Genomic DNA, 12705 nt, shown 5'->3' on the forward strand with positions numbered 1-12705 from the left:
CCGAGTGTCTTCCTACTTGCCCAAAAACAAAAGCAGGACTCCACCTTTCCCTAATGGAGCCATCAGGCTGCTTCAGTTATTCCTTTGTCTTCAGCTCTTAACGGCTAATAGGAGAGCCATCCCTAGCTTAACATAATAATGGGAAAAATTTCTAAATCTCGCCAACCCACAACATTCCTAGAAGAAAATAATTACTGATTTTTTTGTTTGTATGTTTTTTACAATGTCATCATTGGTTTAAGTTTGATACTACTTTATGGCAATCAGCTAAAACCTATAAGAACTGTCCAGCTGGACCACACAAAACCTTACAATGCGAGTAGTAACTTTCTCAAAATAAGTAATTTGCCTCTGCACAGGCTTAAAATTTAAGTTCTAAGCTTTCAAATCTGAAAAAAGCCTCTGGACTATTCCTTCATTTGTGGTTTCTTACTGCAACTTATAAATTCTTTGGAGCATTATTTTGTTTCTTCAGTAAATTCACTTTCTGTAAAGTAAGTGTATATTATTTACAGAGGTTTATACTTACGCAATCTGGAACCGTTTTTGCATTGTGCATATACATTTCTTCAGATTAATTTCAGTAAAGAAATTTGAGAATGGTTGTTCAGAAGAGCATCTTAACTACAGCTCACATGATTTGTCTAGTGTCACAATTAGACAGTTGTGGAAACTAAAAATTCTGGATGTGCAATTCTTAAATTACATATTTCCTGTTTGTATCAAAGAGAAATATTAAGGTTAACAATACAGAGTATATTGGCTAGCTGACTTACTCTGAGTTTTTAAAAAAAGGAGTTTTATGGCCCTATTCAATAATGCAACTTTGTTTACCTCATTTCCTCTTTTGCGCTTCCTCTGACTATTCTTGCTTACTATTTCATCACTCTGATAAGGTATAGATAAATTTGTGATCCAGGTTTTCAATCACAGGCCCAATGATGCTACCAATTTAGATTTATTCACTCTGTACTGTTGTAATAAACTTGTAAAATTAGGCTTGAAAATGTCCTAAGGCCACTTTTATTTGTCCTGAATGGACTGGGTAATAGAAATAAACTTATCTATTGGTACAGGAACACTAGTATATTAACCTGCAACTATTTGGAAGTCAGTTATGGAATCATAGTCTCACCCTCCAAATTCCCTGATGTAGAGTCACTTGTATTTCTGACGGCCATGTTTGTCAAAATCCACATGAAAAGTGGATTCTACTGAACTACAGTTTTCCAAATAAGGCACTTCATATTAATTATCATTCTTAATACTTTTAATTTAGCTCTGTTTACTACATTAATCTTTATTAAATCAAAGGACTTCTGTAACAGCTTCTTACCTTAATAATCTGTCATTTAATGGGATGTTGCAGCACAGAACTTTTCTAGAACCATTCTAAAATCACATAATGGTTGAGGCTGGAAGGGACTCCTGGAGGTCTTCTCGTCCTATGCGCTGCTCGAGCAGGGCTACCTCAAGCCTGTTGCCCAGAGTAATCTACAGACATCTTTTTAATTTCTCCAGGAACAGATGTTCCATTGTTCTCCTGGGCAACCTGTGCCAGTGCTCTGTCACTCTCACAATTGAAAAAGTGCTTCCAGGTGTTCAGATGGAGTCTTCTGTGTTCCAATTCATTGCATCTAGCCCTGTCACTGGGCACCACTGTAAAGAACCTGTGAAGCATCTTCTCCTCCAGGCTGAACAGTCTTATCTCTTTGAACCTTTTCATTTAAGAGAAATGCTCCAGTCCCATCATCTTCTTGGTATTGCTTTGTTTGACTGTACCCAATGTATCTATGTGTCTCTTGTACTGGAGAGACAAGCACTGTATGAAATACTCCAGGTGTGGTCTTATAATACTGGGCAGAGTTCAGATAATTTCTCTCAGCCTACTCCCAACACTACTAAAAAAATATGCAGATATGTATTTACAGAGAAGCAGCTTGTGGGTAAGTGCAATCTTACGAGTGAGAAAATATAGACAATTGTCTTTGTATCCACAGAGATAGAGAGAAGGTTCCATGTCTCAGTTTCAAGTCATATTTAAGAGAGCACACTCTTAAAGGAGCAGTGTCCTCTAAAGGATTTTAACAACCCTCCTCCACCAATAGAAAATTAATATTAGTAGAAGGAAACAAAAAAAAACCCTAAACCAAACCAATGGCTTATCAACCACAGAATAAAAAAACACCTCAAGGCAAGGAAGAAAGTGAATAACTGCTAAACACCAAATTATCAGAATTCCCACCCCTCCCCAAGAACAAAAACCCAAAAAAGCCAAGAGAATTGTGGAAATGTTGGAGAAATACTCCTTCCCAACACATAGTTCAAGATAGTACTAGCTTTCTCTCTAAGGGAAGAGGAGCTTCCACAGAGGAGTTCCAGCAGAAGGCAAGAACCTGGTGGCTCTCTGGTGTCGACCTCCTCTCCACAGTAGTCACGGCAGGCAAAAAGGCCCGGTCTGGAGCCTCTTGGTGTGCTTTCTCCCCCTTGTCTCCCAGAAGCTTGGGGTTGGAACTGGGCAGCCCTGCTCCTGCCAGTCCCACTCCATTCTCAAACCTGCAGCTGTTGAGTTCACATCAATGCAGATGAAAGATTTCTACTGCAGCTTCTCCAAGTCGGGCAAGGCAAAGCTTTTAGCCTTGACCAACAAAACCAAGCTAGCCAAGCAGAAGTGAACTTCACAGAGCCATAGAACACCTGGGCAATGAGTCTTCAAAAATGTCCACCAAAAACCCCAAAGCTCCCCCTCCCCAGCCCTGCACACATCCAGTCTCAGGCCTTAAAGATACAACAACCAATTTTGGGCATAAAACAGAGGATCACGGAATAGACTATCATCCTAACTCACTCCAAGACATTGTGATAATTCCATTTCTGGACAGTGATATAATATGTAATTTTCATCATTTCTATATTTTTTATAATTTTCTATAATTTTTGTTAGCATCTCATATTAAGCACCTTCATTCTTCACAGGATCACAGAATCATTTAGGTTGGAAATGACCTCTGAGTTCATGGAGTCCAGCCTTTGACCAAACAATATCATATCAAATACACTGTTGCCCTCCCATATCCAGTCAGTTGTTGACATTCCAGGTATGGTGACTCAGCCATATCCCTAAGCAGTCTATTCCAAGGCTTCACCTTTCTTTGAATAAATTCTTCCCTTTGTCCTGAAACTTCACTCAGTCTGACTCTGCACTGACAACTGACAGAGAAACTGCCAGTTCCTGCACACATCCAAATGGCATGCTGAACTTTTCAGGACCTGAGTCCTGAAATGCACAGTAATCATGTATAAATACATCCTCAAATTTAGTCAGAGGCTGTGTGGAAAATAAAAGGTTAAAACCAGTCAGAACTAGTAACTGTGTACAAGAATAGAACTCTGAATCTACAAACCAGTCTGTGAAATCTGAATAAAAATAATTAATTTGCTAGGAGCTCTCCTTTTAAAAAGGCTATGTGCTAGAGAAATGCATGATCATTTGAAACAGAATGCACCTGATTCACAACTTTTATAGTAGTTATTACTACGAGCTTAGCACTGGCTATTTAACAAACACTTGATTTTTAGGAAATTCGTGTCCTGAAGAGTAAGTCACTACAATCATGAAGAGGGAGGCATCATCTCAATTACACAGCGCCAAGTAAAAGTATATGGGTAGATTACCACTCGCCTCTTACAAAAACAGGAATTGTAGTAGGTGGACCTTGGCTAGCTGATAGGTACTCACCAAGGAGAAAATATGATGAAAAAGGTTGCAGCTCAAGACAAGAATAAGGAGACTACCAATTACCCTCATGGGCAAACTTGCCTTGGGAAAGATTAATTTAATGTATTATCAGGTAAAAGTAAAGTAGGAAAATGAGAAACAAAACCAAAATTAAAACTACCTTCCCACCATCCTTCCTTCCAGACTCTGCTAATGGTTCATGACTCTTCCCTCCCTATGCTACACCCTTGCTTCAGTGGGGTCCCTCCCACTGGACTCAGTCTTTCATAAACTATTCCAAAATGGGTCCTTCCCAGAAGCTATGGTGTTCCAAGAACTGTTTCAGCATGAGTCCTTCCCAGGAGATAAACAGGTACAAACTGCTTCAGGTTGGGTTCCCCATGGGACACAATTCCTTCCAGAAAACATTTTACCACATAAATTTCTGTCCATGGGCCAGGAGTCTGCTCCAATGTAGGCTCTGAAGGGCTTCTGAGAACTCTCAGAGCCTGCTTCAGAATGGAGTTTTCCACAGGCTACAGGGGGACAACCTGCTTTACCACGGTATTCTCCTTGGATAACAGGGAAATATCTGTTCTACCAGCTGGAGTACCTTCTTTCCCTCCTTCACTGACGTTGAAGCCAGGATTTTTTGTACTAGAAAAAAGATACAAATAAATTATTACTGCTTTGAATAAAAGCTTATTTTCCTCTTCACTAAAGAAAATTGATGAGACCAAACATTAATTAGGATATAATCAATTAATAATTAATTTCCAATTATCACTTTAAAAAATCCTCATTTTGAAAAGCAATGGTTAAGTTTAACATAGATCATATTTTGGTATCTGATTTTTTTTTAAACTATTTTATTAAATGAAGCAGTGCAAAAGGCATGACAAAATTTGCATATTTTCTCCCACAGTTTTTGGGATTTTTTTTTTTGGTAGAACTTATTTATTTGTGTTGTATTTTACTTATAAAATAGGCTATATGTTTTATTGACCAAAACAAAACAAAAATTTGACAATGTAATTCAGCATTTTATCTTTGCTTTCAAACAAACTTAAACTCTACTGTTTGTTAACTACAAAGGGGAAAATAAAATGAAAAATAACATTGGAAATGCCATTTTTAAGGATGCTATAGTGAAAAACAAAATTATTCAAAACAGGTGACAACTTTTAGAGGCTTGAAGTTCCTTCTGTATATGGAAAGATGGAAATTATTATGACCTTAATTTAGACACAAGAAATTAAGGGAGCTATAAGAAGGTTATACAAAGTAACGAATTGCATAGCAAGAAAATGCTTACATCCCCACCTACCCTTTCACTTGAGGCAAGACTGGAGATTTAAAAAAAATTATTATTTGAAACTGATAAACAAGTGCTTTCCTAAATGTGATTGTTCTATTGTCTCAATAATACAATATTCAAAATGTAATACATTACCTTTCCTTGGAAATAATTTTCTAGTACTTCATAATATTAATACCAAAAGTGGAGATAAACAGTAAGAGAAGGCAAAATAAAATAATGAATGAGGAAGAACAGAGGTCTCTCCAGCTGGGATTTAAAATTAACTGATGAGGCAAAGTTACACAACAAAACAGGTTCATATCATATTAATTGTATAGAACGTTCACACAACACCCCTATACTATACAAAATGATACACGAAAATACAATTTTTTGGCCTAAACACAGACAGAGAGAGAAACAGGGAAATACAGGTGATTGGAAATACAATGAGATGAAAGAAAGTATCAAGCAAATAGGATTTCACCCCAGAATAAGTACAAAATATAAGCAGGAAAGGCTCTGCTACAAAGGTTTGGAAGGGAGATAGCATTCACCAGTGAAGAATATCTAGATCATTCAATTATTATGGGTGTCTGATGTATTAAATGCCTATGTATTCTTTTTACACTACAGTTTTTTTTTACAGATTCACCTGGCAGATATTAGTTTTAATAGCCTGCAATGATTTAACATTGGCTAACCACAAGGTGCCCACCAAGCTGCTCTATCACTCCCCTTCTGGGACAGAACAGGGGGAGATCATTCATCCCTTACTGTCATGGGCAAAACAGTCAACCTGGGAAAATTGATTTAATTAACTGCCAGTCAAAAGTCAGAGCAGGAAAAGGAGAAGTAAAAACAAATCTCAAAGCATTTTCCTCCCACTCTTCCTTTCTTCTCATGCCTGACTTTATTCACAACTTTTTTTACCTTCTTCCCATTGAGCAGCACAAGGGGACAGAAAATGGTGTTCATGATCAGTTCATTTAATGTTGTCTCTGCTGCTTCTTCCTCCTAAAACTCTTCTCTTGCACCCAACATGGAGTGTCTCCCAAGGGAGACAGCCCTTTGCAAATTGTTCCAAGATTAATCCTTGGCACTAACTGCAGTTCTCCATGAACTTCATGCCCACATCATCACCTTATTGCTGCCAGGAACCTGCTCCATCATGGAGAATATGTGGGAACCCAGGATATTCCCCTAGCTTCCCTAGAACCTGGGCAGGGGGCTCAGATGCCTTGGCAAGGTGTCCAAAATCCCTTCGATTTAAGTCCCTGGGAGAAATTACCACCTTTATATGAAGAATTGCATAGTCGCAAAAAATAAGTAGAGTATAAATTAGAGTATTAAGGTAAAAAAGTGAAGTTTTAAAATTGTTTATATCAGGGGTCTGAACACAAGATGGTGGTATGTTGGGCGTGGTATGTCTTTCTTCGTCTTCATGCTGTCCATCTTTTGGGTTAGGATGTCAATTCTGGATTGGTTTAAGGGAAAACTGGACAATGCAATGTAGGTGTCATGTATTGGAGATTAATTGTAAACAGTGTATGCGTAATTGAGAGTATAAAAGATAAGTCCTGCCCAGGAGGGCAGGCAGAAAGCCTTGAACGATTTGCAGGACGAACTGCTTTAAGTCAGAGAGAAAATTCCTTAGATAAGAAAGAACAAACAACCTTGGAAACCTCAGAAAACGGCTTCTGACTCTTCCTTCGGTGCCCAGGCTGAAAAATAAGAACTCTCAAACCACCACTACTGTGCGATGAGTGATCTCAGACCATAAAAGAGATCGCCACCATTCACAACTGGTGTCCCTGGGTAGGGACGCACTGGGCACACACATGACGTGGGCACGCAGTGAGCATGCAGTGAGCTCGAGGTGGCTTCACAAAGGTGAGCACCTTGACCGAAGACATTCCAGAGGCAAGCACGCACTCGGTGAGCAACACCAGGGCAAGAGGTGGGTTGCACCAGGACGTGAAGAGCCGTCAGCCTGAAGAACAGTTCGAGAGAGGCACTCCACCAGAGAAGGCTGCAGGGAAGAAATTTTGACCTCTGCTGAGAGAAAGACAGCTCCAAGCCAGAATCTGAAGGGAGGAAACCCAGGACTCCTCTCCTGCAATCTCTTGGCCAGTGATCAGGAAAAACCATCTGGCTCGACTTTGAGGACTTGCTTTTCGTAAGACAGGTCAAAATTCAGAACATGGGGGGTGGATTCAGCCAGGAACAAATCAATCTCCTAGCCACCTTAAAAAGTGCAATGTCAGCTCATCCCATGACCATCCCAGATAAAGAACTTAAAAGCCGGCTTTTATGGGTCAGACTTAGGTTTCCAAATGCTGAAACAAATTCATTATTTGAGCCAAGTTTTTCAGAACAGATTAATAGATCTTTATATCATTTAGCAACCCAGAGAGACAAAGAGGCATTAGAGCTTTTGTCTCCGGCAAGGGTGATGCTGGAAGTTATTTCACACAGAAATGCAAGTTTATCCAGTTGTCAGAGGGCAATTCTGGGTCCCTCGGAAGCTGGGGAAGGATCCCACTCTAGCCATCAGCTGGGGGAGGGAGATTTTTTGCCACTTGGTCATCAGCCAGTGGAGGAACATTTATCTTCCGATCAGCAAGAGGCTTTAGATATAGATGAAGGGCCTGAAGAAGGTCAAGGTGAATCCTCAGAAATCCCAGGATCCCCAGAGATATCTAGAACACCCTATCCTAGGAAAGGAAAACTCAAGTTACAAATTTTCCCGGTAAGCTAAAGGACTTAGATTTCTGTTTCTATAGCTTCTCAGGTACCTTGTCCCCAGAGCGCGAGGGGGCGGTTTTAGCGGCTCTCGCGGAGACGGGGGTGGCAGAGGTGGAGACAGGAAAGGCAGGAATTACCGCGGACACAGCGGGGAAAAGCGCGGGCTCGGTGCGCGCAGTCGCGGGGATAGGTGGGTATCAGCCATCTGCGGCAGCGACCAGGACGCGCGGGACGGACGGGGCGGCCAGGGGCCAGCCTCAATCTCAAGCGCGGGAATGGCTGCACTGACCGCAACCCCAGGTGCAGGGGGTGCGGCGAGCTCCATGCCAGTTGCGGAGATGCCAGACGTGGCATGCGCGGTGAGCGCGGGCGCGGCAGCGGCGGCGGGGGGAGCAACAGTTCCAAACCGTAGCAGACACAGGAAAAGCTGGCGCAGTGGCAAAAGTAGCGAGGGCGAAGCGCGCAAGCGCAGCTATGAGCAGTGCAGGCGCGGTGACCATAGCAACGGGGACAGCGTCAGGCGCGTGCGCGATGCTGGCGAAACGCGGTGGGCGTGCGCGAGGAACGCGAAACCCGGAAGTGTCAGCTATAGGGGCGGAGAGTCCGGAAACAGACAGGCAACAGATTAGGCAGCGCAGAAAACAAGGGGATAGCTCAAATGAGAGTAAGGTAGGCGAGTCTAGCTTAGAAGGGGATGAGACAAGTGACGATGAGGGTGACTATGATAAGAGAGGAGGCGTGTCCAAGGGCTGGGCTACGTCGGTCCAAGCAGAAAGGAGGCGTGGTCGGGACAGAAGCGGCCACACCCCCGGGGTTCTGCAAGCGGAGACGGGGCGTGCCCAGGCAGGAGGCGTTTCCCTCGGCACAGACACAGTCAGACTCGGCTGTGAGTCTCAGTTTCCATGGCAACCGAGCAGACAGTTAGAAACAAAAACAAGGACTGAAAGTCTTTCACAGGAGTTGCAAGAATTGTGTGAAGCTCTAAAGAGTTTCCCAGATCCAGAAGAAATACAGGTAGCAAAAAGGCGAAGCAAAAGGCACAGTCAACCCTAATGGGGCGAACATCTAGTGGCGGAACCTTAATATTGCAAGACTTTTTTCCGATTTCTTATAAAAAATCTTCTTTTAAGAAAAAGTTACAGGAAATTCCAGATGAGCAACAGGATGATACAGTATTTATTACAGCATCGGAGGGGATTCTGGCGTGAGCGGCAGGTGCTAGTGCATCAAGTCAAGGACAATCAGTTACAATTCCAAAAGATATTGTTAAAGCTTTTTTGCAGCACATGGGAGCAAGCTTGGAATCTCACCAGAGCTGAGGGCAGAGTTTCCACGGGCTTTCCGGACAACTCAAGAGTCGCAGATCCTTGTTCCTCAGCCAGGACCAGGAACAGCACAAAGAGTGCAGGTACCAGAAATGCCGGTGAGTGAAGCAGCGTGGACACAGACACAGCAGATAACTCCTTTCTACAACTCAGTGCCTATGGAAGCACAGCCATCTGCCACACAGAGATTAATAGATTGGGCAGATATAAGAATGAATCTGGCAAGAGATAAAGGATGTCCAATGATTGGTACAGGGGACATCGCAATGCCAGTGAATTATGATGCCCAAGGGCAGAACCCAAGATGGGAAAGATTGAATCCCGAAGTAATTAATGATTTGATTAAAGCAATAAGAGACAATGGACTGGGATCTTCATATTTTAAACAACTTTTAAAGGGTACTTTCAATATATATGATTTGACTCTGTATGATCTCAGGTCTCTCGTATCGCTGATTCTTACAGACACACAGGCACTCATCTGGGACAGCAGATGGAGGAGGGCTCTTGCAGAGCTGAAAACAAAATATCAAGGTGGGCCAAATGGAGCTCTCACCTTGGCGCAATTAGCAGGTGTTCCACCGGAGGACAACGGAGCCCAGCAAGCAACACTTCCACGCGAAGTGTTAGCAGACATAAAAGAAGCTGGATGTAAGGCAATTTTACAGATTGCACCAGCAGGTAGGCAAGATACAATTTATACAGATATCAGGCAAGGTGCTTCAGAGAGTTTTTCCTCATTCACAGATAGGCTACAAAGGCAGTGGATAGGCAAGTGACTGATGAAGCAGCCAAACCACATTTGTTAAAGAGTCTTGCATTTGCAAACGCCAATCAGGAATGCAAGAGACTTATCAGTGCAATTCCTGGTCTACCGTCTTTAGCAGAGATAGTTGAGGCCTGCAGCAAAGTAGGCACTTCACAGCATATAGCATCAATTGTGGAAGAAAGGATGGAAAGGGTACTCCAAATTCAAAATGAAACTCTTGAGAAGGTTCTTGCAAATTTCAAAAAGCAGAAGAACTCCCCAGAGGGACAGTGTTAGAAATGTGGGAATTTTGGACATTTTAAGAAAAATCGTCCTCAACTTGCAAAAACAGGCAAGTCATCAGAGCTTTGCTCCCAATGCAGAAGAGGAAAGCATCCTGCAAGTGAGTGTTATTCACAGATAGATGTTGATGGAAAACAATTACCTATTCTGGGAAACTACAAAAAGAGCGCGAATTGTCAATGTGCGACGACAGAAGTAATGGCAATGACACAAGGAGCAACAGCATCACAAACAGGACAATTGTCGGGGAACATCAATCAGACTTCCTCTGCAGGGCAATTGCAGGCATCCCCTGCGACCCAGAGTTATTGCCACCTGGAGCGCAATGCTACCTGGCAACTTCCAAAGTAATATGTCTCCTATGTGAGGAGCATACAGAAATACCTACAGGAGTCAGAGGGACATCCTGAAAGAGACAAGATTTCTTCATTTTAGGCAAAGATAGAAATTGTATCTTTGGATTAGCTATTATTCCTACAGTTATTTCAGCAGATTGTAATGAAGAGCTGACCGTTTTAGCAAAAGCTCTTCGACCACCACTAACTATTCCAGAAAATATACAGATAGCAAAATCAATGGCTTTGCCACCTCATCCATTGGGACATCAAATGATGACAGTGCTTGATTCAGATCATCCTTTATATAATGATCACATAGAGGTTCATGCTACATGGTTAAGACACATAGGTTGTGAACGTCCCATCCTCATTTGTCAGTTGACGTATGGTGACAAAACACTAACCATCAAAGGAATCGTTGATACAGGAGCAGATGTTACACTCGTCTCATCTATTTTCTGGCCGAGAGAGTGGATTTTAAAAGTACAATTGGGTCAAATTACAGGCACAGGAGGAAGCTCCATATGTCTGCAAACTGAAAGCGCAATAGTAGTCTCAGGACCAGGAGGAAAACCAGCGGTCACTCGTCGTTTCATTGTTAATTAGAAATCCGGAAACAAGTCAGATTGAAGGGTCTTTCAAATTAATTACTTGGGGGAAGGGTTTTGCTTATGTCTCCACAGAGAGGGCCAAAGTGGGTGCCAGCAAGGAATGTGAAACTGTATTGGGCTCAAACGCAAGCAGTTACAATCTCTGGAAGTGGAGAGGAGAGCTCATGGACAGAATCAGAAGCAGAGATCATGAACTCCTCTTCGGGCAACGTATAAAGAGCTCAAGGACTGAAACTAAACATGTTCATTCAGATGGTTTTATGTTTAATATTTTTGTTTGTTGCATTAAGCAATGGGGTGGATTTACCTATGATGCAGCCAAGGGAGAATGTTTGGGAGAATTTGGCTCATGCAGCAGGTTTAGATACCATATGTTTAACATATTCCAAGCCAAAGAAGCCATTTACTACATGCTTGGTGGGATTGCCAGTGAAAGAATGGCCAATTCCAAAGAACATTCCTCCAAAGGTGTTGCGGGCCATGTCAACACCTGTGGACAGATGGCATGTGTGGGTTCAATTTCTTCCTATAGCTCCTTTTGAACCTCAAGAATTAAAAATTCTGGGGTCAGTAAGAATGGATTTTTGTATCAAATTTAGTTTTCTGGGAATGACAGAGAATAGAACATTAGATGTCACTCCAAATCGTGTTGTATATAAAAATGATTCGTATTGGTGTAATTACACTAAGCACACCATCCTTCCGAGTTCCTGCACAATTGCCACGAGGAACATTTTTGATTTGTGGGGACAGAATTTGGCCTGGTATCCCGGCAAACATAAAGGGAGTTCCATGCAGCATTGTGAGACTTTCATTGTTAACACCAGATTTGAAAATTTTGAAAAAGCTTAAAAATAGAGAGAAGAGAGCAATCAAACAATTTGATCTGGATTGTGATGATAGTGTTTAACATGGAACAAGGCGCAGAGAATCGCAGTGGTGATATGTATAATGCTAAATAATTTCATACCGCACTGAAGCTGTTAAGCCAAGTATTCAAATACTTTTCTCAATTCAAATACATTCTAAACCTTAAAGTTATTACTGCTAATTTGATTTACTTTAACTTTATTAAACTGTATGTAGTTCAGTTACATGAAGACACTCCAGTAGTCTTTGAAAATACATACAATAATAGTGTCCATTTACTTGAGGAAAATATTATGTAGCAAACATTGTTCAGTACATTGTAGAATCACAAAGGGATAATGGCTTCTAGAATCTCTTTTGGAAATGGTGATGGTTAAAAAAAAAAATCACAGAACAAACCATGAACGGTAAAACTAACTTGTGAAATTAACATATAAAATACAATTTCTAATCGAAAAAGAAAAGTCAAATAACACACTTTACAGGTACAACATGAACAGAGAACAATAAAGGAAAAAAGGAATAAATTAGAAGCTGGTAGAAAAGGAAGAGTCAAAACAAAATTTAGTTATGCAAGCTGATTCATATTTCCCTCAAAGGTTTCCATAAACTGTTCATGCAACAAATAAAAAATATGGCTCTTCTGTTATTATCTATTGTGGATGATACAATTCCTCTAAAGCCATCTTCCCCTGGGCCCTGGAACTTATTTTAATAGATAAGGTCTCCTAGATACCAAGGTTG

General features: G+C 41.4%; 1 long non-coding RNA gene across 2 annotated transcripts; it reads right to left on the reverse strand.

Annotated features, from left to right (window-relative positions):
- Nucleotides 1-206: 206 nt before the first annotated feature.
- On the reverse strand, nucleotides 207-7908 carry LOC117010325. Of its 2 annotated transcripts, none has more exons than XR_004420623.1 (2): nucleotides 7817-7908; nucleotides 207-7735 (listed from the first exon to the last, which is right to left on the reverse strand). It is a non-coding gene; the product is annotated as an uncharacterized LOC117010325 (long non-coding RNA). The 2 variants fall into 2 exon arrangements; XR_004420624.1 differs by having other exon boundaries at nucleotides 207-7730; nucleotides 7817-7907.
- Between the last annotated feature and the right edge of the window lie 4797 nt (nucleotides 7909-12705).

This window comes from Catharus ustulatus, chromosome Z (genome assembly GCF_009819885.2).
Source record: "Catharus ustulatus isolate bCatUst1 chromosome Z, bCatUst1.pri.v2, whole genome shotgun sequence".
Classification (NCBI taxonomy): Eukaryota; Metazoa; Chordata; class Aves; order Passeriformes; family Turdidae; genus Catharus; species Catharus ustulatus.